Below are 20,797 nucleotides of genomic sequence, written 5' to 3'. Positions count from 1 at the left end.
GTAAGAGTGCTTGTCCCTCCCTCCAGTTTTTCAAGAAACACCAATTCCCTCTTGAGCAAAACAACAACAACAACAACAAAAACCAAAACCCCCTCCCAGATCTTGTCACCATGTATATAGCTCTATGACACATTTCCTTTTAGGAATATCTCCTACAGCTAGGTAATAAAATATATATGGTGCATGATTCCCCCGATGAATTGGGCTTATTGGTTTAAAGAGTAAATTGAACTTTGGGACTATGGTGGAGAGGTCCTTTCTGGAAGCTATATTTACATTTCTGAGCTATAAGGATTGGTTCCTATGGACTAGGGTTGACTACATTGTACACTTGTGTTCTAGGAGGGATGGGAGAGCTTGGCCAGAGTCACAACAGGAGGGTATGAGAAGCTGAGCTATCACAGTTGCAGGAAGGAAAGAGATGGACCTAGGGACTTAAATATACTCAAACATAAAATTGTCTTTCAGAGGGTCCTAGGTGTAAAATGCTTGAATTAATCCTACTTAAACCATGTAGAAAAACAAACATCTACCAGACAAAGGAAAAGTCATGAAAATTCATCTAAACAGCTAAAAAACAGAATGTGTAGACTCCCTCTCAATTGTGGCTATTTTTAATCCACCCATGATGGCTGGTTATTCAGCTCCTTTGGCATTCATTCCAAAAACCTCTTTTGTTTCTTGATCTGCACAGAGAAGTCAATTTGCAATGACAAACTGACATGTTAAACACGAATCTCAAATTTAACTGAAATTATTTCATGCCCCCATGAAGCATAATAATCCATTATTTTGTTTTGTCTTGACTATGGAAGGGCAAAAGAAGCAGAACTTTAAATTAAAAAAAAAAAAAAGCTCTTAAACTCCTTTTACCTTGTCAAAGGCATGGGGAGGATGGAGGTTGAGTATTTCCATTGAGTGATTGAGCTACTTGAGAAGATAAATTGGGTGAGACCACACAGAAAAATCCCCATTATTTTGTGCCCTTTGGACATTCTGTGGCTCCCTCCCAGGAGCTCACAGCATGCCCCTTCTGAATTAACTGAAGTGACTGAGTGTATGCCAAAATATGCTCTGAGTAACATGTCCCCACAGAGACGGCCGTGGTGTGACTGGCAGCAAGCCAGGGTTTTGTCTTCCTTTGGCTCTAGCCTCTCCACCCCAGGCTGGGGAGGCCCAACTAGTGAGTGAAGAAACAAAGAAAGCACTCCATTTTCTTGTGGAAGTGGAGTGAGCCAGGGAAGGAGCCTCCTCCTCCACTCGAAGAAGGCTCTTTCAAAAGATGAGAACTGCCTGCTTTCTACCTGGGACAGAGGATCTGGTGCAATTAAACATTCAATTTATAAGGCTTTTACTTTCATCACTTTTAAGCCTCACCATAAGCTAGTGAGAGAGGTAGGAGTGGGTGAAATGCAATACATAACCCTGCAATTTGTTGAGCCTGAACCCAAAATTAATAAAATAATCCCATTTACAATTGCATCAAAAAGAATAAAATACCTAGGAATAAACTTAACCAAAGAGATGAAAGACCTGTACTCTGAAAACTGTACACTTTTTCAGACATAGTGCTATTACACACTTAATAGAGTACAGTATAGTATGGGCTAGGTACTCTGCTGGGATCATGCACACAAAGTAAATGTAATGAGGTCCCTGTTCTGAAGGGAGTGACATGCATTCTAGTGGGAAATTGAGACTGGAAATTGTACATGAAATTGTTGTCAGTATTGATATCCTAGGAAGAGGCTGTTTTGAACTCAAGGATTCAGTCTTCGCAAGAAGATTGCAGGGGTGGGTGGAAGGGTGTTGGGGATATTTCATACCAGTAAAATGATTTGCTATATGTTTTAGTAATCAGTGTACATAATTTTTTTCTTCCTATCCATTTCATTCTAAAAAGTATTTGAAGAGTTCCTCCGAGATGACAGCATAAGAAGACCCTGAACTCACCTCCCACAGACACACTGATTTTACACCTACACACAGAGCAATTTCTCCTGAAGAAGAACTGAGGGCTGATTGAACAGCTTCTGTACAACCGACAATAGAGGGACCACGCAGAGACAGGTAGGAGAGATGGAGACACGGTATCAATGGGACCTGTAGTAGGGACGTCACTGAGGAGCCCATGTGCCCTGGGGAAGAGCAAAAAAAAAAAAAAAAAAAAACCCAGCAGTTTAAAGGGCACCTAGACTATACATGAGAGAAATCCACTTACAAACCCTAGAGCATCTGCCGAATGGGCAGGGAACTTCTGGGACTCTCTCCAGGGTAGAAGGTGCCAGAGATTGCCATTTTTGGCAATCCCCCTCCACCTTGATAGTGTACAAGGGAACATGGTCCACTCATCTAGCCGGCATACCAAGGCTGCCCTAGTGCACCCCAGGTCCTTGGCCTACACCTCCAGCCATCCCTTCAAGGTGGCTCCAGCTTAGCGCACCCTGGGCACCCCACCCACACCTGCCCCAGGAAAAAAGTGCAAAAAACACAAACACATGGAAGCTAAACAACATGTTACTAAACAACCAGTGGGGCACTGAAGAAATCAAAGAGGAAAAAAAAGATACCTGGAGACAGATGAAAATGGAAACACAACAATCCAAAATCTATGAGATGCAGCAAAAGCAGCTGAAAAAGGGAAGTTTATAGTGATACAAGCCTACCTCAGGAAACAAGAAAAGTCTCAAATAAACAACCTAACCTTACACCTAAAGGAACTAGAAAAACAAGAACAAACAAAACCCAAAGTTAATAGGAGGAGAGAAATCACAAAGATCAAAATAGAAATAAAAGAAATAGAGACTGAAAAACAATAGAAAAGATCAATGAAACTAAGAACTGGTTCTTTGAAAAGATAAACAAAATTGTTAAACATTTAGCCAGACTCATCAAGGAAAAAAAAAGAAGGCCCAAATAAATAAAATCAGAAAAGAAAGAGGAGAAGTTACAACTGACACCATGTAAATCCAGAGGATCATAAGAGATTACTATGAACAATTATACGCCAATATAAAAGACAACCTAGAAGAAATGAATAAATTCCTAGACATGTACAATCACTTATCAGTGAGTCAAGAAGAAATAGAAAATATGAACAGACCGATTACCAATAATGAAAATGAATCAATAATCAAAAAACTCCCAACAAGCACAAGTCCAGGACCAGACAGCTTCACAGGTGAATTCTACCAAACATTTAAAGAAGAGTTAATACCTATCCTTCTCAAACTATTCCAAAAATTGTAGAGGAAAGAATACTCGTTCTACCAGGCTAACATTACCCTGGTATCAAAACCAGACAAGGGCACCACAAAAAAAAAAAAAAAAAAAAAAAAATTATCAGCCAGTATCACTGATGAACATAGATGTGAAGATCCTCAAACATTAGCAAACCAGTTCAACAATACATTAAAAGGATCATACACTATGATCAAGTGGGATTCATCCCAGGAATTCAAGGAAGTGTCAACATTTTCAAGTCCATAAATGTGATACATCACATGAATAAACCAAAAATAAAAATCATATGATCATCTCAATAGATACAAAAAAGCATTTGACAAAATTCAGTATCCATTTAAAGTAAAAACTCTCAACAAAGTAGATATACAAGGAACATACCTCAACATATTAAAGGCCATACAGGCATACCTTGTTTTATTGTACTTTGTTTCATTGTGCTTCAGAGATATTGCTTTTTTTCACAAATTGAAGGTTTGTGGCAACCTGGTGTCAAGTTTATCTGTGCCATTTTCCAATAGCATTTGCTCACTTCATGTCTCTGTTTCACATTTTGGTAATTCTCACAATATTTCAAACTTTTTCATTATTATTATATTCGTTAAGGTAATCTGTGATCAGTGATCTTTGATGTTACTATTACAAAAAGATTGCAACTTGCTGAAGGCTCAGATGATGGTTAGCCTTCTTTAGCAATAAAGTATTTTAAAATTAAGGTATGTACACTTTTTCAGACATAGTGCTATTACACACTTAATAGAGTACAGTATAGTATAAACAGAAATTTTATAAGCACTGGGAAACAAAAAATTCGTGTGAGTCACTTTATTGTGATATTTGCTTTACTGCAGTGGTTTGGAACTGAACCTACAATATCTTTGAGGTATGCCTATGTATGACAAGCTCACAGCTAACATCATACTCAATGGTCAAAAGTTAAAATCTTTTCCTCTAGGATCAGGAACAAGACAAGGATGCCCACTCTCGCCACTTCTATTCAACATAGTACTGGTAGTCCTAGGCACAACAATCACACAAGAAAAAGAAATAAAAGGCATCCAAATTGGAAGGAAAGAAGTAAAACTGTAACTATTTGCAGACGACATTATGCTATATATAGAAAACCCTAAAGCAGCAACCACAAAACTATTAGAATAAATGAATTTAGTAAAGTTGCAGGATACAAAATTAATATACAGAAATTTGTTGCAGTTAATAATGAACAATCACAAAGAGAAATTAATAAAATAATCCCATTTACAATTGCATCAAAAAGAATAAAATACCTAGGAATAAACTTAACTAAAGAGATGAAAGACCTGTACTCTGAAAACTGTAAGACATTGATGAAAGAAATTGAAGACAACACAAATAAATGGAAAGATATACCATGCTCATGAACTGGAAGAAATAATATTGTTAAAATGTCCATACTACCCAAAGCAATCTACAGATTCAGTACAATCCCTTTCAAAATACCCGTGGCATTTCTCAGAGAACTAGAGTAAATAATACTAAAATCTGTGTGGAACCACAAACGATGCCAAAGCAATCTTGAGAAAGAAGGACAAAGCTGGAGGCATCATACTCCTTTATTTCAATCTAAACTACAAAGCTATAGTAATCAACACAGCATGGTACTGCCACACAAACAGACACATAGATCAATGGAACAGAATAGACAGCCCAGAAATAAACCCATGCTTATATGGTCAATTAATCTACAACAAAGGAGGTAAGAATAAACAATGGAGGACAAGACAGCCTCTTCAATAAACAGTGTTGGGAAAACTGGGCAACTACATGCAAAAGAATCAAACTAGACCACTTTCCTACACCATATAAAAAAATAAACTAAAAATGGATTATAGATTTAAATGTAAGACCTGAAATCATAAAAATCCTAGAAGAAAACCTAGGCAGTATGCTCTTTGACATAGGTCTTAGCAATGTTTTAAAAAATCTGTCTCCTTAGGCAAGAGCAACAGAAGCAAAAATAAACAAATGGGACTGCATCAAACTGAAAAGCTTTTGCGCAGCAAAGGAAACCATCAACAAAATGAAAAGGCAACCTACTGAATGGGAGAAGATATTTGCAAACAATATGTCCTGTAAGGGTTTCATATTCAAAATATATAAAGAAGTCATACAGTTCAATATAAAAACCCAAATAATCCAATTTAAAAATGGGCAGAAGAGCTGAATAGACGTTTTTCTAAAGAAGACATACAGATGGCCAACAGGCACATGAAAAGATGCTCAACATCACTAATCATAAGAAAAATGCAAATCAAAACCACAATGAGATATCACCTCACACCTAATAGAATAGCTATTATCAAAAGACAAGAAATCACAAATGTTGGCAAAATTGTGGAGAAAAGGGCACCCTCATGCATTGTTGGAGGGATATAAGTTGGTACAGCCACTATGAAAGGCAGTGTGGAGGTTTCTCAAAAAATTAAAAATAGAACTACCATATGATCCTGAAGTTTCAGTTCTGGGTATTTATCTGAAGAAAACGAAAACAGTGATTTGAAAAGTTATATGCACCCCAATGTTCACTGCAGCATTATTTTACAGTAGCCAAGATGTGAAAGAAACCTAAATGTCCATAGATAGGTGAATAAATAAAGAAGATGTGAGATATATATATATATACACACACAATGGAATATTACTCAGCCATAAAAAGAATGAAATCCTGCCATTGCAACAACATGGATAGACCTGGAGGGTATTATGCTAAGTGAAATAAGTCAGAAAGAGAAAAACAAATATCATATGATTTCACTAATATGTGGGGGAAGAAAACAAAACAAACAAACAGAAAACATAAATAGACTCATAGATACGGGTAACAACTGGTGGTTTCCAGATTGAAGGGGGTAGAGGGTTGGGCAAAATAGATGAAGAGGGTGAGGGGTACAGACTTCCAGCTATAAAATAAATAAGACCTGGGGATATAATGTACAGCATAGGAAATACAGTCAATAATACTGTACTAACTTTGTATAGTGACAGATGGTAACTAGACTTATCATGGTGATCATTTTGTAATGCATGAAAATATCGAATCACTATGCTGTACACCTGAAACTAACATAATATTGTAAGTCATTTATACCTCAATAAAAAAATAAATAAAAATTAAAAGTACTTGAAGTGTCTTCAAAGATAAAAGATAAATATGAGAAGTATCCAAATTATCTAAGAAGTTGTATTAAATTTATGTTGGCAATGCTGAATTCACTTTTTAATTTTTTAATTAACTATGGAATACATCAAAAAATATTTATAAAATATTTGTCATCCCTGGGAACTTAAAAAATTCTTTTATGAAATATACACAAAAATTAAGAGAAAGATATGATGAATTCCTATACCTACCACCCAACTCCATCAATTATCAACACATGGTCAGTCTTGTTTCATGTAACCCTTATGTACACCATTATTTCAAAGGAAGTTACAGAGTTCATATCATTTCATCCATAAATACTTAAAAATGTACCTCTAAAAGATAAGGACTTGTTTTAAACTTAATACCAAGGCCGTATCTAAAATTAATAATACTTCTTTAGTATCATTAAGTATTTACTTAGAGCCCTTTATAACAAATATAGCTGCTGCTGTGGTTATCTATTGCTGTGCAACAAACTACCCCAAAACCTAGAGGCTTTAAAGGAGAACACATTATTCTCTCTCATGTAGGAAGGTTTTTAGTCATTAAGTCAATTTCTTTGGGAGGGTTCAGATATTTCTTCTTGAGTCAGTTTTGGTAGGTTTTAATTTTCTAGGAATTTGTCTATTTCATCTAAGTTTTAAAATTTACTCTCATAAAGTTGCTCATATCTTTTTATAATGTCTATAGTATCTGTAGTTATGTTTCCTTTTTCATTTCTAATATTGTTTATTTGTACCTCTTCTCTTTTTTTCTTTATTAGTCTCATTAGAGGTCTGTGAATTTTATTAATCATCTCAAAGAACCAAATTTTGTTACTTTTCACTATTGTAAGTTTGTTTCCTGATTTTTAATTTCTGCTTTTATCTTTATTATTTCTTATCTCCATCTTTCTTTGGATTTATTTTGCTGTTCTTTCCCTAATTTCTTAAATTGGAATTCTTTGTTCAATAATGTGTAGCCTTTTTTCACTCCTAATCTGTGCAACAAAAGTCGTATATCTCTCTAATTATTGTTTTAGCTGCATGCCAAAAGCTTTGATATGTAGAATTTTCATTATTGTTTAGTTCTAAATATTGTCTAATTTCTTAATTTCTGTTATAATTTCTTCTTTGAATAATTGGTTATTTAGAAGTATAGTTCTTTATTTTCAACTATGGGATATTTCTGGTTATTATTTTGTTGTTGGTTTCTAAGATATGTGGTCTGTCTAATACCATTCCTTTGAAACTTGTTGAGATTTATGGACTAGTATGGGGTTATTTTTTATTACAACTATTTTTTCTTCTTTCACACATTGGCAATTGTCTTTGCCATCCCCTGGGAGATAGGGGTTATTCTAGTTCATCCTTCCATTGAGGGTGTACGCTTTGGGTCCTAGCTCTACTGTCTGTTCAGGCCCTGGGTTTTATCTCCTCTACCCCAGCCCCAGAAGGCTGTACATATCAAAGCTCCTGTTCATCCAATTCAGTGCCTGCCCTCAAGATGGAAGCAGCATCAGTGTTCTCTCCTCCCTGCATGCTCTGCTTTTGTTGTTGTTGTTTTTTTTAATTGAAGTATGGTTGATTTACAATGTTGTGTTAATTTCTGCTGTACAGCAAAGTGAATCAGTTATACATATATATACATTCTTCTTTATATTCTTTTCCATTATGGTTTATCCCAGGACATTGAATATAGTTCACTGTACTACATAGTAGAACCTTGTTGTCCATCTGTTCTATTCCCTTTTAGTTTTTGACCTGAGTATTCCTTACAGTCTATTCTAGCCAGTTTGTCAATGCATTTAAGAAGACTTTTAAAAAATAAATATTATCCATCACTTTTCATTGGTTGTGAACCTAGTCTGCATACATCCATCAGCAGAAGCCTATACTGACATCTTATTTGACTACTGTTGAATTCCTGTAACATGTAGTAAGTAACATGTTCAAAGAGGTCAAGGCTTGGCCATTTCTTGACGCAATCACTAGAAATACTGTTAGGGAAAAATTTAATAGGATGTGTAGAGCGAGTGTTCACAAGTATTAACCAAACATCGAATAAAAAAAATACACACTGAAAAGAGAAATTGATATATTTTTAAGTTCCATTCAGAGTCCTCAGAACTACAGCCAATAAATCTGAATAATTCTGAAATGACCCCCATATGTTTGCTAAAAAGATACATAGGAGTGTTCATAGCAGCATCTCTCCTGTCAAAAATTGAAGAAAAAAACAGCAAATACCTATCAATGGTAGGATAGATAAATAAGTTGTGGAATGCTTTATAACAATGAGAATGAACAAACTACAACCTCATGCAACTATATATATGAATTTCATAAATATAGTGTTGAATGAGAGAAGCTCAATACAATAATATATAAATTTGTATGATTCTATTTATATAAAGTTCAAAAACAGACCAGATGAATTTATTGAGTTATAATTCAAGGTGGTTGTTACCTTTGAGAGAAAATTAGTGAAAGGGATGGGCACACGAGGACTTCTGAAGATCTAGTCGTGTTCAATTTCTTAATCTGAAAGCTTGTTACATAGGTGTGCTCATTTTGTGAAAATTAGTTGAAATGTACACTTTTAATGTGTGCATTTTCTGTATATATACATCAATAAAATTTTACATTACAAAAAATCCAAAATGAGAGATAAAAAGCCATGAATTTATTTAAGAAATGAAATATCCACCTGATGCTGCTCTTGATTTTTTACAAAAGGATTGTGCTAATAAAGTGTTAACATAATGACATTGTAGCTGTTTAATGACTTCTGGAAAGCTGGGGACCTTGATCTTGAGAAGTGAGAATAGGAAAAATGGAGATATTTTTCTTCTAAGTGTAGGAAAACACTGCTTTCCCCAGACCAAGTTATACTATAGAATTGTGAAGAGCTTTTCCTTTTTTTTTCTGTTAAAATTTTTTTTTATTGAAGTATAGTTAATCTTCAATGTTGTGTTAGTTTCAGGTGTACAGCAAAGTGATTCAGTTATTTATACATATATATATATATACATATATATATAAATATACACACATATCCATGTTCTTTTTCAGATTCTTTTCCATTATAGGTTATTATAAGATATTGACTATAGTTCCCTGTGCTATACAGTTTTAGAGTGGTTATGTTTACTGATCACCTGCAAAATTCTTGGACATTTAAAAATCTGTTCTTGTGGGACTTCCCTGGTGGTGCAGCGGATAAGACTCTGCACTCCCAATGCAGGGGGCCCAGGTTCATTCCCTGGTCAGGGAACTAGATCCCACATGCATGCCGCAACTAAGAGTTCAAGTGCCACAACCAAGGAGCCCGCCTACCACCACTAAGACCCGGTGCAACCAAATAAATAAGTAAATAAAAATGTTTAAAAAAAAAAAAAATCTGTTCTTGTGAGCTAGTACAAAAAGGCTCCAGCACAGAAATCCCTTTTCTACCCCTAAGCAGCTTTGTGTGACCTTAAAGAAATTACTTTACTTATGGAACTTTAGTTTTTTCATCTGAAATATATAACATATTAGGTTATTGAAAGGATAAAACATTTATGACCACGCCGAACAGATGGTTAGATCTCTTAGATGGTTAGATGGTTAAGGCTCTTCTTAGTACATCAGAGGTCTGAGCCATGTATTAATCTTCTTCTTTGACAGTTGTCCTCATTCTACTCTATGCCTGTTTCTTCAACTGTAGAAAGAGAATACATGCCTACCACTCTGACACCTGGTAAGTAATCTTTTGATTATTAATATTATTAAAATATTGTCAAATAGCAAGTTTGGTTCTAGTTGTCTTTCTTAATTTCTGCAGTGACTTATCATCTGTGTGCAGTTATTTCTGTGGGAACCCTAAATTATTCCTCTGTGTCTACCACAAAGAAAAATCTAAGTGGCTTCCATTTTCTGCCCTTGCCCTCTCTGTAAAATCTTCTTTGCCACCAGTAAAGCATCATTATCTTACTAAGAAATGCAGTGGGTCATTTCATTCTAGATCTGTGGTTTGCCTTGAGCTAGGGAAAAATTCCAAGTTCTCTAAGGAAGAATTCCAGCTCAGCTTACTTGCCAAAACTTGTCAGTAGATTCGTGGATTCTTTACGAGCAGAATTTTGGTTCCTCATTTTAATTTGTGCCCTAAATTTAAACATAGATTGTCCCTTATTCTGTTGTTTGTCAGGATTCCTACATTTTTCATTTTAAGCTCATTTTCTGCATTGTAGTTTTCCATTCTGAGATGGAGATAAATCATATTGTCCCAGCCTGTTTGTAGTGTATTAATCATCCAGTTCTCTTCAATGGGTTTTCACATGGTTGCCCATTTTACATCTGTTCATTCCTTTCTTTTTTTTAATTTTAATTTTAATTTTAATTTTTTTAACATCTTTATTGGAGTATAACTGCTTTACAATGGATTAGTTTCTGCTTTATAACAAAGTGAATCAGTTATACATATACATATATCTCCATATCTCTTCCCTCTTGCGTCTCCCTTCCTTCCACCCTCCCTATCCCACCCCTTTAGGTGGTCACAAAGCACTGAGCTGATCTCCCTGTGCTATGCGGCTGCTTCCCACTAGGTATCTGTTTTACATTTGGTAGTGTATATATGTCCATGCCACTCTCTCACTTTGTCCCATCTTACCCTTCCCCCTCCCCGTATCCTCAAGTCCATTCTGTAGTAGGTCTGCGTCTTTATTCCCGTCTTGCCCCTAGGTTCTTCATGACCATTTTTTTTGTTCTTTTTTAGATTCCATATATATGTGTTAGCATACGGTATTTGTTTTTCTCTTTCTGACTTACTTCACTCTGTATGACAGACTCTAAGTCCATCCAACTCACTACAAATAACTCAATTTCGTTTCTTTTTATGGCTGAGTAATATTCCATTGTATATATGTGCCACATCTTCTTTATCCATTCATCTGTTGATAGACACTTAGGTTGCTTCCATGTCCTGGCTATTGTAAATAGAGCTGCAATGAACATTGTGGTAAATGACTCTTTTTGAATTATGGTTTTCTCAGGGTATATGCCCAGTAGTGGGATTGCTGGGTCATATGGTAGTTCTATTTTTAGTTTTTTAAGGAACCTCCATACTGTTCTCCATGGTGGTTGTATCAATTTACATTCCTACCAACAGTGCAAGAAGGTTCCCTTTTCTCCACACCCTCTCCAGCATTTATTGTTTGTAGATTTTTTGATGATGGCCATTCTGACCGGTGTGAAATGATATCTCATTGTAGTTTTGATTTGCATTTCTCTAATGATTAATGATGTTGAGCATTCTTTCATGTGTTTATTGGCAATCTGTATATCTTCTTTGGAGAAATGTCTATTTAGGTCTTCTGCCTATTTTTGAATTGGGTTGTTTGTTATTTTGATATTGAGCTGCTTGTAAATTTTGGAGATTAATCCTTTGTCAGTTGCTTCATTTGCAAATATTTTCTCCCATTCTGAGGGTTGTCTTTTGGTCTTGTTTATGGTTTCCTTTGCTGTGCAAAAGCTTTTAAGTTTCATTAGGTCCCATTTGTTTATTTTTGTTTTTATTTCCATTTCTCTAGGAAGTGGGTCAAAAAGATCTTGCTGTGATTTATGTCATAGAGTGTTCTGCCTGTGTTTTCCTCCAAGAGTTTTATAGTGTCTGGTCTTACATTTAGGTCTTTAATCCATTTTGAGTTTATTTTTGTGTATGGTGTTAGGGAGTGTTCTAATTTCATTCTTTTCCATGTAGCTGTCCAGTTTTCCCAGCACCACTTATTGAAGAGGCTGTCTTTTCTCCACTGTATATTCTTGCCTCCTTTATCAAAGATAAGGTGACCGTATGTGCGTGGGTTTATCTCTGGGCTTCTATCCTGTTCCATTGATCTATATTTCTGTTTTTGTGCCAGTGCCATACTGTCTTGATTACTGTAGCTTTGTAGTATAGTCTGAAGTCCAGGAGCCTGATTCCTCCAGCTCCGTTTTTCTTTCTGAAGATTGCTTTGGCTATTTGGGGTCTTTTGTGTTTCCATACAAATTGTGCAATTTTTTGTTCTAGTTCTGTTAAAAATGCCAGTGGTAGTTTGATAGGGATTGCACTGAATCTGTAGATTGCTTTGGGTAGTATAGTCATTTTCACAATGTTGATTCTTCCAATCCAAGAACATGGTATATCTCTCCATCTATTTGTATCACCTTTAATTTCTTTCATCAGTGTCTTACAATTTTCTGCATACAGGTCTTTTGTCTCCTTAGGTAAGTTTGTTCCTAGGTATTTTATACTTTTAGTTGCAATGGTAAATGGGAGTGTTTTCTTAATTTGACTTTCAGATTTTTCATCATTAGTGTATAGGAATGCAAGAGATTTCTGTGCATTAATTTTGTATCCTGCTACTTTACAAATTCATTGATTATGTTCATTCCTTTCTCATACAAGATGCACAGCCTACTTTTATTTTCTATTTCTTTATAAAATCTGATGTAAAATAGTGTATTTTTCCCCAGTACATTTCCATTGGTTGAAGATTTATCAGAAATTATTTGACTCCATAATTTCTATTTACATTATTTCTTTGCATTTCATGATATTTTCACCTCCCAAACCCCTAAAGGAAAGTAGCACCGGCAATGACCTCTCAAACTGATTTTCTCAAGTTTTCCTTCTTAGAGCTTAGACAGGTCTCACATTTCTTCAGGGCAGAGATTACCTGTTTTATTTATCATCTAATCCATAGGTAAACCTAGTGATTCTTTTGCTATGGTAGGATATAGAGAGGAATTTATTTGCAAGGCGAATAAAAAAATACTGAACTTTTATACTCTTAAGACAGGACGTTGGAAGAAACTTATTCTTCAAAAATATATATCTTTTCTGAAGGCTCAGCTACTCCTGAAGTGAACATAAATTATAATTTTTACTTTAAAAGTAGAGTGAAGATTAAAAAACCGTTACTAAAGTCTTGTATAGGCCTTCTGCTACTGCCAATTACATTACTTTAGTCGTATGATAGTAATCATGACATCATCGGTATAATCTAATATTCCTTTGCATTTGGAGTTATATTTTGACAGTGACCTTTATCTGTGTTTTTGAAAAGATAGATAAAAAATTGCTGCTTTTTCCCCCACAAGCATTTGAAGACGATTACTGGTATATTTCAACACATATTGGTATATATGTTGTCATTGAAGTAGACGGTGAAATTAGAAAACTAACTTTCAAGTGCTCCCAAACAGTATATCTGTGTTTCACATGCCTGGGATTCTTAATTTTCTCTGCTCTTTCTCTTTCCCTGGTTCTCCAACTTTCCTCTTAAATGTCAGTTCCCAGGGTTCCATCTTTGGTCCTTTTTCTTCTCATGTTATACACTCTGCTGTGCCTACAATCATCACCACCACCCACACTCCTCAACTCCCACATTTCCATCTCCATCTCACTTCTAAGCCTCCCTTTCTCTATCTCCAACTGCTGGCTAGCCCTGGAAGATGTTTCCCCTTGGATCGCAGTATCCAGGAATGGGTGGTTCTCGGAAGCCACCGACTTGCTTCTAACTTAGGGTCTCGATGAAACGTGTGCTTGATTGTGTTTCTCTCTGTTTTGCCACTAGGAAGCTCAGGGCAGATTTGGTGGCCTATCCGTAGCTGTTGTTTAGGGTCTGCCTTTTACTTTTTGTGTATTAACCTCACCTCTGTCTTAATTCTCTTCACCTCAATTTTTCACCTAGTTGTTTTTATCCTGCTATAGTGTATGTATATAGCCTTGGTTTGGAATAGTCAAGGTAAAGTAATATGTTGTGATTATATATATAAATACATCCTTTCTGAATATCTCCACCTTGATGGTCCATGTGGGTATAACAATGTCAACATGTTAGAAATAGATCCTCCCCCTAACATTCTCTGTCATGAACTAATCCAACTAGTTTCCCAAACTAGTAGTAATCCCAACTTAATCTTTGACTCTTCTTTCTCTCTTTCCCATCATCACCTCCAATTAGTCACCAAAGTCTCCCAATTTATCAAGAGATTTCATCTTCATCCCCACAGTCACTGCCCGACTGGACTATTGCAACAGTTTCTTGCCACTCCAGTTTGTTCTGTGTTCTGCTTCCAGAACAACCTGCCTAAAATATATATCAGATCCTATTAGCGCCCTATTTAAAACCCTTCACTGTCTCCCCATGGCCCATAAGATAAATTCCAAACCACTTTGTATGATGAACAAGGCTCTTCATGATTTGAACAGTGAACTCTTTCCTCTCCATAGTGGGAGCTTATTCTCCTTTCTAGGGGTCCACCACTCTCTGTGTCACCATTTGATCCAGGTTGGATTCCCTTGGAAGCAGAGCCTGAGACACATAGAATTGGAGTGCAGGAGTTTGATCAGGCCGTGGTCTTGGGATCACCAAGATAAGAAGGGAAAAAAGCAGAAAGGGGCTGAGAGAGAAGTTGGGCTGTGACAAGTGATATGCTGAAGCCAGCTTGCATGGAAATCGGCAGATGCTGTAAATCAGGGCTTTCCCTCCTCCCCCAGAGAACCCGCTTACCAGCTCACCTCTGGTTGCAGTGCAATCGCAAACAAGGCCTCGGCTGAACCCACAAAGTGTTTGAAAGCTGGGAAGGCCCTTCAGGGTTGTCCTAAACTTGAGGTGAGGGAGCTGGGCATCTATACTCCTCTGTTATCAGTCACTGGATGTGGACTTTCTCTGGAAGGGGGCATGACCTTGGGCAAACTCTCTTCAGCTGAGGCAGTTCCAAAAGAGGGCTGACGGCTGAAGGCTGTCTGTAGGTACCTCCCCGGCAGCTGGGGCAGCCAGTCCTTCAAGAGAAGCTTGCCACACGTTCCCTACAGCCTCCGCATTTGCAGCTCTCTGAGCACCACTGGCTCTGCTGGGTGGGGAACCACGTGGCAGAGCGCGGCTCACGTTTAAGATAGGCCTTTGGCTCTCATAGCCTGGCAGCTGTAACGGGTAAGGGAGCCGTTTGACAAAGTCAGATGGAGCCCCTGGTTTTCCCTCCTAATTCCCTTGAATTAGGAATTTAAGAATTATGGATTGTCTCCTTCCTTTATTAAGCTATCCGCTGCCCAAAGTCCTTTAATTCATCAGCTTCTTCATGTTCTTTTACGGCAGCGGTTCTCAACTGGGGACAGTTTTGCCATCCAAAATTATACCACAAAGTTGGTCCGGTGAGGACACTGCCACTGGCACCCTGAACACTGACTTGTACACCTTGTGCCTGGGACAGGAGGCTGCATCCCTGGTGACGAGTAGCTGCAGCCCCTTAGCACTGGGTGCTGCGGACACTGCTGCTGGCGCTGAAGACAATCTCCTTGCTGTTCCTGCTCCTCTCTGTCCCCTGTGTCAAGGTCTGGAGCCCGTATAGTGAACCTTTGAGGCCTGAGATGTTAACTGCAAATGATGCTGTGACAGTGAGTATCTGGCAGTTTCAGCTTGGATGGTGGGAGGTGGCCTTTACCTGTGGCCAAAACTCACCAGGAGGGCAATTTCCCAGACAGAGAAAGTGTTTAGATGCTGGAGAGCAAAATACCGACTTTTAGGTGAAAAAGGTGTTAATTCCTCCTGACCTTTGCATATATTTCAGGCCATTTCATCATAAACATCTCCAACAGCAAACGCTTGGATGTATGTAGCTCTCTGTATTTTTCCAGTGCATTACCTCAGGTTAATTTCTGACCCTGCCGTAACTGCTCTCTACTTGATTACACACACACACACACACACACACACACACACACACTCATACCTTGGTATGATAGCCTGGTTATTATAATTACTTTCTCAGTATAAAAATAGGTGTATGTCCCCTGAAGATCTTACCTTTGTTATTCAAATTCATTTCAACATGTGTTAGCAGTGCCAGAATAAACAATGCTGGAAACAGTTTCCTAATGAAGTAAAGCTAGACAGCGTGACTTTTCATTTCTGTCTTTGATTAATTGTGTGCTTGTCTCCTCTTTTATGAAAGATAAATCCACATGTAAAGCTGTATCAAGGCAGAAAAACAAAGTCTCTTTTTTTAAGAGTTCTTAGTTCTAGTGTGACATTTTTTTTTTTCTTATTGTCACTTGATGGATCTTTTCGTTCACCTTTTCTGACAACATCCAAGATGAAAAGTTCTGTGCTTCATAGGTGAGCTGATGATCCCCTGACAGGGCTCTGCAAAAGTTTCTGGTTAGCCTGTCGCATAAAATACCAGTATTGTCTGGAAGACTCAGAAATTGCCAGTGCAGTAGGGCAATTTTTTAAAGTGAATTTAATGAGCCATTCTAAAGGAAGGATCCAGAGGCAGGTCCATTTTGACTTTCACATAAAGACCAGGGGCAGCCAATTTGCCTGTCACTGTTGGAGATGTTTGGGGATGTTGGTAAGAACCCATTTTACAAGTTAACATCCCCAAACATAGTATTGATTTTTCATTGCTGCTTAAGGTGTCTCTCCATACTGTCATCTGTCATCATTCCGGGTTTATAGATGGAGAAACTGACTAGGAAAAGCAGACCACAGACTCAGAATTAAAAGTCAAGTATGAAAACAAATGATCAAATAAAAACCCAAGGCTTTTCCAGTGCAGGAAGGCGGGAGGGGAATCCTTCCCAGTCAGAGGCGGGCTGTCACAATCCCCAGTTTCTTAACTCATCAGAATGGTGCACTTTGTTTGTCTCTTTTGTTTTTTAAATAAACTTTTAATTTTAGACTTGTTTTAAATTTACAGAAAAGTTGGAAAGATAGTACAGAGAGTTCCTATTTGCCCCACACCTGGTTTCCCCTGTTGTTAACATCTTATATTAGTATGGTACGTTTGTCACAGTTAATGAGCCAATACTGATATATTATTATTAACTAAAGTCCATATAGTTTATTCAGATTTCCTTAGTTTTTTATAAAATATAATTGACGTATACGATTATATTAGTTTCAGGCATACAGCATAATGATTTGATATTTGATATATTGTAAAACAATCACAATAAGTTTAGTTAACATCCATCACCATACATTTTTTTCTTGTGGCGAGAACATTTAAGATCTAGTTTTTAGCAACTGTCAAATATACAGTACAGTATTATTCACTATAGTCACAATGCTGTACACTACATCCCCATGACTTATTATTTTATAACCAGATGGTTGTGCCTTTCGACCCCCTTCACCCATTTCACCACTCCCAATCCCTGCCCCTTGCAACCACCAATCTGTTCTCTGTATCTATGAACTTGTTTGTTTTTTCCAGATTCCACAAAGGGAGATCATTTGGTATTTGTCTCTGTCTATTTCACTTAGCATAATGCCCTCAAGGTCCATCCATATTGTCACAAATGGTAGGATTTCCTTCTTTTTTAATGGCTGAATAATATTCCATTGTGTGTGTGTATTATATTTTCTTTATCCATTCATCCATCAATTGACACTTAGGGTGTTTCCATGTCTTGGCTATTGTAAATACTGCTGCAGTGAATATGGGGGCATGTATATCTTTTCCAGTTAGTATTTTCATTTTCTTCAAATAAATATACAAAAGTGGAATTTCTGGATCATATGGTAGTTCTGTTTTGAAATTTTAGCTTGATTTAGTCCTACTGGTTTATTTTTTCTTTTGTTATCTTTGCTTTTGGTTTCAAATCCAAAAAAAATCATTGCCAAGACTGATGTCAAATAGCTTACTGCCTATATTTTCCAGTTTCAGGTCTTAATTTTTGTGTACAGTGTAAGATAGTGGTCCAGTTTCATTCTTTTGTGTGTGCCTGTCCAGTTTTCCAACACCATTGTATATTCTTGGCTCCTTTGTCATAAATTAATTGACCATGTATGCATGAGTTTATTTCTGGGCTTTTTATTCTGTTCTACTCATCTATGTGTCGTTTTTTTATGCTAATACCGTAATGTTTTGATTACTATAGCATTGTAATATAGTTTGAAATCAGGGAGTATGATGCCTCCAGCTTTGTTTTTCTTTCTCAAGATTACTTTGACTATTCAGTCTTTTGTGGTTCATTACAGATTTTAGGATTGTTTATATTTCTGTGAAAAATGCCATTGGAATTTTGACAGAAATTGCATTGAATCTGTAGATTGCTTTGGGTAGTATGGACATTTTAACAACTTAATTCTTCCAATTATGCTTTTTGTATTATGTATGAAACAAATCATCACACTCTAATTCATGTAGATTGTCTCCCATGAAGAAATGTAAAGCAGGGTCAGGGGATAGAGTGACAGGGACCATTCTAGATAGGGTGATCAGGAAAGGGCTCTCTGAGGAAGTGAGGCGAGACCTCTATGAAGATCTGGGAGAGAAAATACCAGGCAGAGGGAAGAGAGGGCAGAGGCAGTTTATTTCTGAATGTAGCATATGTGATTCTTAGCAACTATGGTCCAGTCAGGTTTGGATTATGGATTCTCCAAATAATTGAACATAACATATATTCAGACTATAGCTGCATGTGCCCACGCGCGCACACACGCACACACACACGTGCATGCAGGCACACTCTTCTGTCAAGATGCCAACAAGTAACATGAATTAGCTAAATGGTTCTCAAACTCTAATATAAGTGAGAGTCACCTGGGGATCCAGGTAAAAATGAAAAGTGAACCCAGCAGGATGGCTGGCAGGCTGCCAGGCATTCGATTAGCTCTCACTTTTCGTTGTAGTCATCAGGCTTCAACTTTCTCTGAGCTTAGTTTTAACTTTTTCAGTAAAGGATAGTTTGCTGCTGTGGATCCAGGAAGCAGAGGGTTATCACGAAAAGAGCTAAGGGTCACTTCCAGCTGGAAAGAGCAGATGGAGTCATTGGAACAATTTTTCCACTGAAGACAACTACAAAATCTGGATGAAATTTTTAAAAAATGTTAAAGCATCATAGAGATAAATGATTGTAAGGATTTACTAGGCCAGATTTTTGGAGAGGAAAGTGGAGCCTCTTCAACTCTCAGTCTTCTGTCCTCAGTCTGGAAGAAACCACTAAAAATGATCTTATGACAGCAGCGAGATGGTGGGAAGGAGTATCAAAAATTTGAGTCTAGTACCTACCAGCATTAGAAGCTGCTGACCCCCTCCCCCAGGCCCCGGGTTGCGACTGCAAAGGGCTACACCATGGAAGTGCAGCTATACATGGCAGTCCATGGGCTACTAGCAGCCTCGGGGGCTGGCAGAAGAAGTGCTTTCTAGAGGAACAAAACATCGTTGTAGGTCCAAAGTAGTTCTGTAACTATTTTTTTTTTTAACACAATGCCCTGCAAGACAAAAACAAAAAACCAAAATCATGGTCAATCCAACCATCTGGACATTTTTATACTGATGATACTTGGATGCATCTAATCAGAATTCAGCAGCTGACTGTTAATAGAGTAGAAACTACTAAGTTTACTACATTGTATTACAAGTCAAAACAGGAACTGGTCAAACAAATAAATTTTGTCCAGTGGATAGTAACTTGGCAATGAAAAGAACTACTTTTTCATGCAAAAACATGGATGACTCTCAGAAAGATTAAGCTGAGCAAGAGAAGGCAGCCAGGTACTGTACCTACGTATGGTGCTATTTATACGAAATTCTAGATAATGCAAAAATAATCTATAGTGGCAGAAATCAGATTACTGGTTACCTGGAGCCAGGGGGAAGGGGGGACTAAATGCAAAAGGGCATGAGGAATATTTTGGGGTGATGGAAATGTTTTATATCTTGATTGTGGTGATTGTCACATGAGTGTATGTGTTTGTCAGACTCATCAAATTTTACACTTAAAATGGATGCATTTTATTTTATGTAAATTATACCTTAACAAAGTTGATTTGGAAGAGATATTAAGTCCATCTCTCCTAAAACTTTTATTCTATGTACTTTTCTCATCTAAACAATTCCAAGACTCATTTAATATAACGATTATTGCATTATTTGTTAAAAATGTGCTCTTATTTACTATGTGTGGTAGTACGCCCAATAATGATAATAATATTATTAGCCTTATTTTATTAAACTGCTACTCATGTTATTTAGTAAATGTCTTCTTTAGGATCTGCCTGATATGAGCATCCACACCTAAACATATGCTCCTGAAAGCCTTCCAACAAAACTTTCTCATTGGTTTATTCTTATCTGCTAAGAAACAATAGAGAGATGTGATAAGTTTCATAATTTTAATACACTATGAAATATACAAATGTATATTTAAATGTGCATTAAAGGAGTCGGGCAGATTGGTGAATGCTGATTTCCATTCAGCATTGGTTGGTTATTATTACAAATGATAACTTATTGAACATAAGTTCTTTTTCTTATTACAGCTAGGATTAGAATTACATTAACAAAATAGGACAAAAAGGGGAAAAAATGGATAGAAAAAACCCAAATTAAAGTATTTATATTATGAATCTCATAG

The 20,797-nt window shown here is 36.9% G+C and overlaps 1 long non-coding RNA gene across 3 annotated transcripts in view; it reads left to right on the top strand.

Moving 5' to 3' along the window:
* Window positions 1-20,797, top strand: part of LOC103016563 (uncharacterized) — a 161,225-nt gene that overhangs the window by 66,091 nt on the left and 74,337 nt on the right. For 2 of the 3 annotated variants that reach the window (XR_009005225.1, XR_009005224.1), the window contains 3 exons: window positions 1,904-2,070; window positions 10,075-10,147; window positions 15,528-15,826. This is a non-coding gene — a long non-coding RNA (uncharacterized LOC103016563). The remainder of the gene's footprint in view (window positions 1-1,903; window positions 2,071-10,074; window positions 10,148-15,527; window positions 15,827-20,797) is intronic. The other variant, XR_009005226.1, reaches the window with a different exon arrangement.

The sequence above is a fragment of the Balaenoptera acutorostrata genome, chromosome 14 (genome assembly GCF_949987535.1).
Source record: "Balaenoptera acutorostrata chromosome 14, mBalAcu1.1, whole genome shotgun sequence".
Classification (NCBI taxonomy): Eukaryota; Metazoa; Chordata; class Mammalia; order Artiodactyla; family Balaenopteridae; genus Balaenoptera; species Balaenoptera acutorostrata.
Note: the sequence above shows the minus strand (reverse complement) of the source record. Positions and strands in the feature narration are given on the sequence as shown.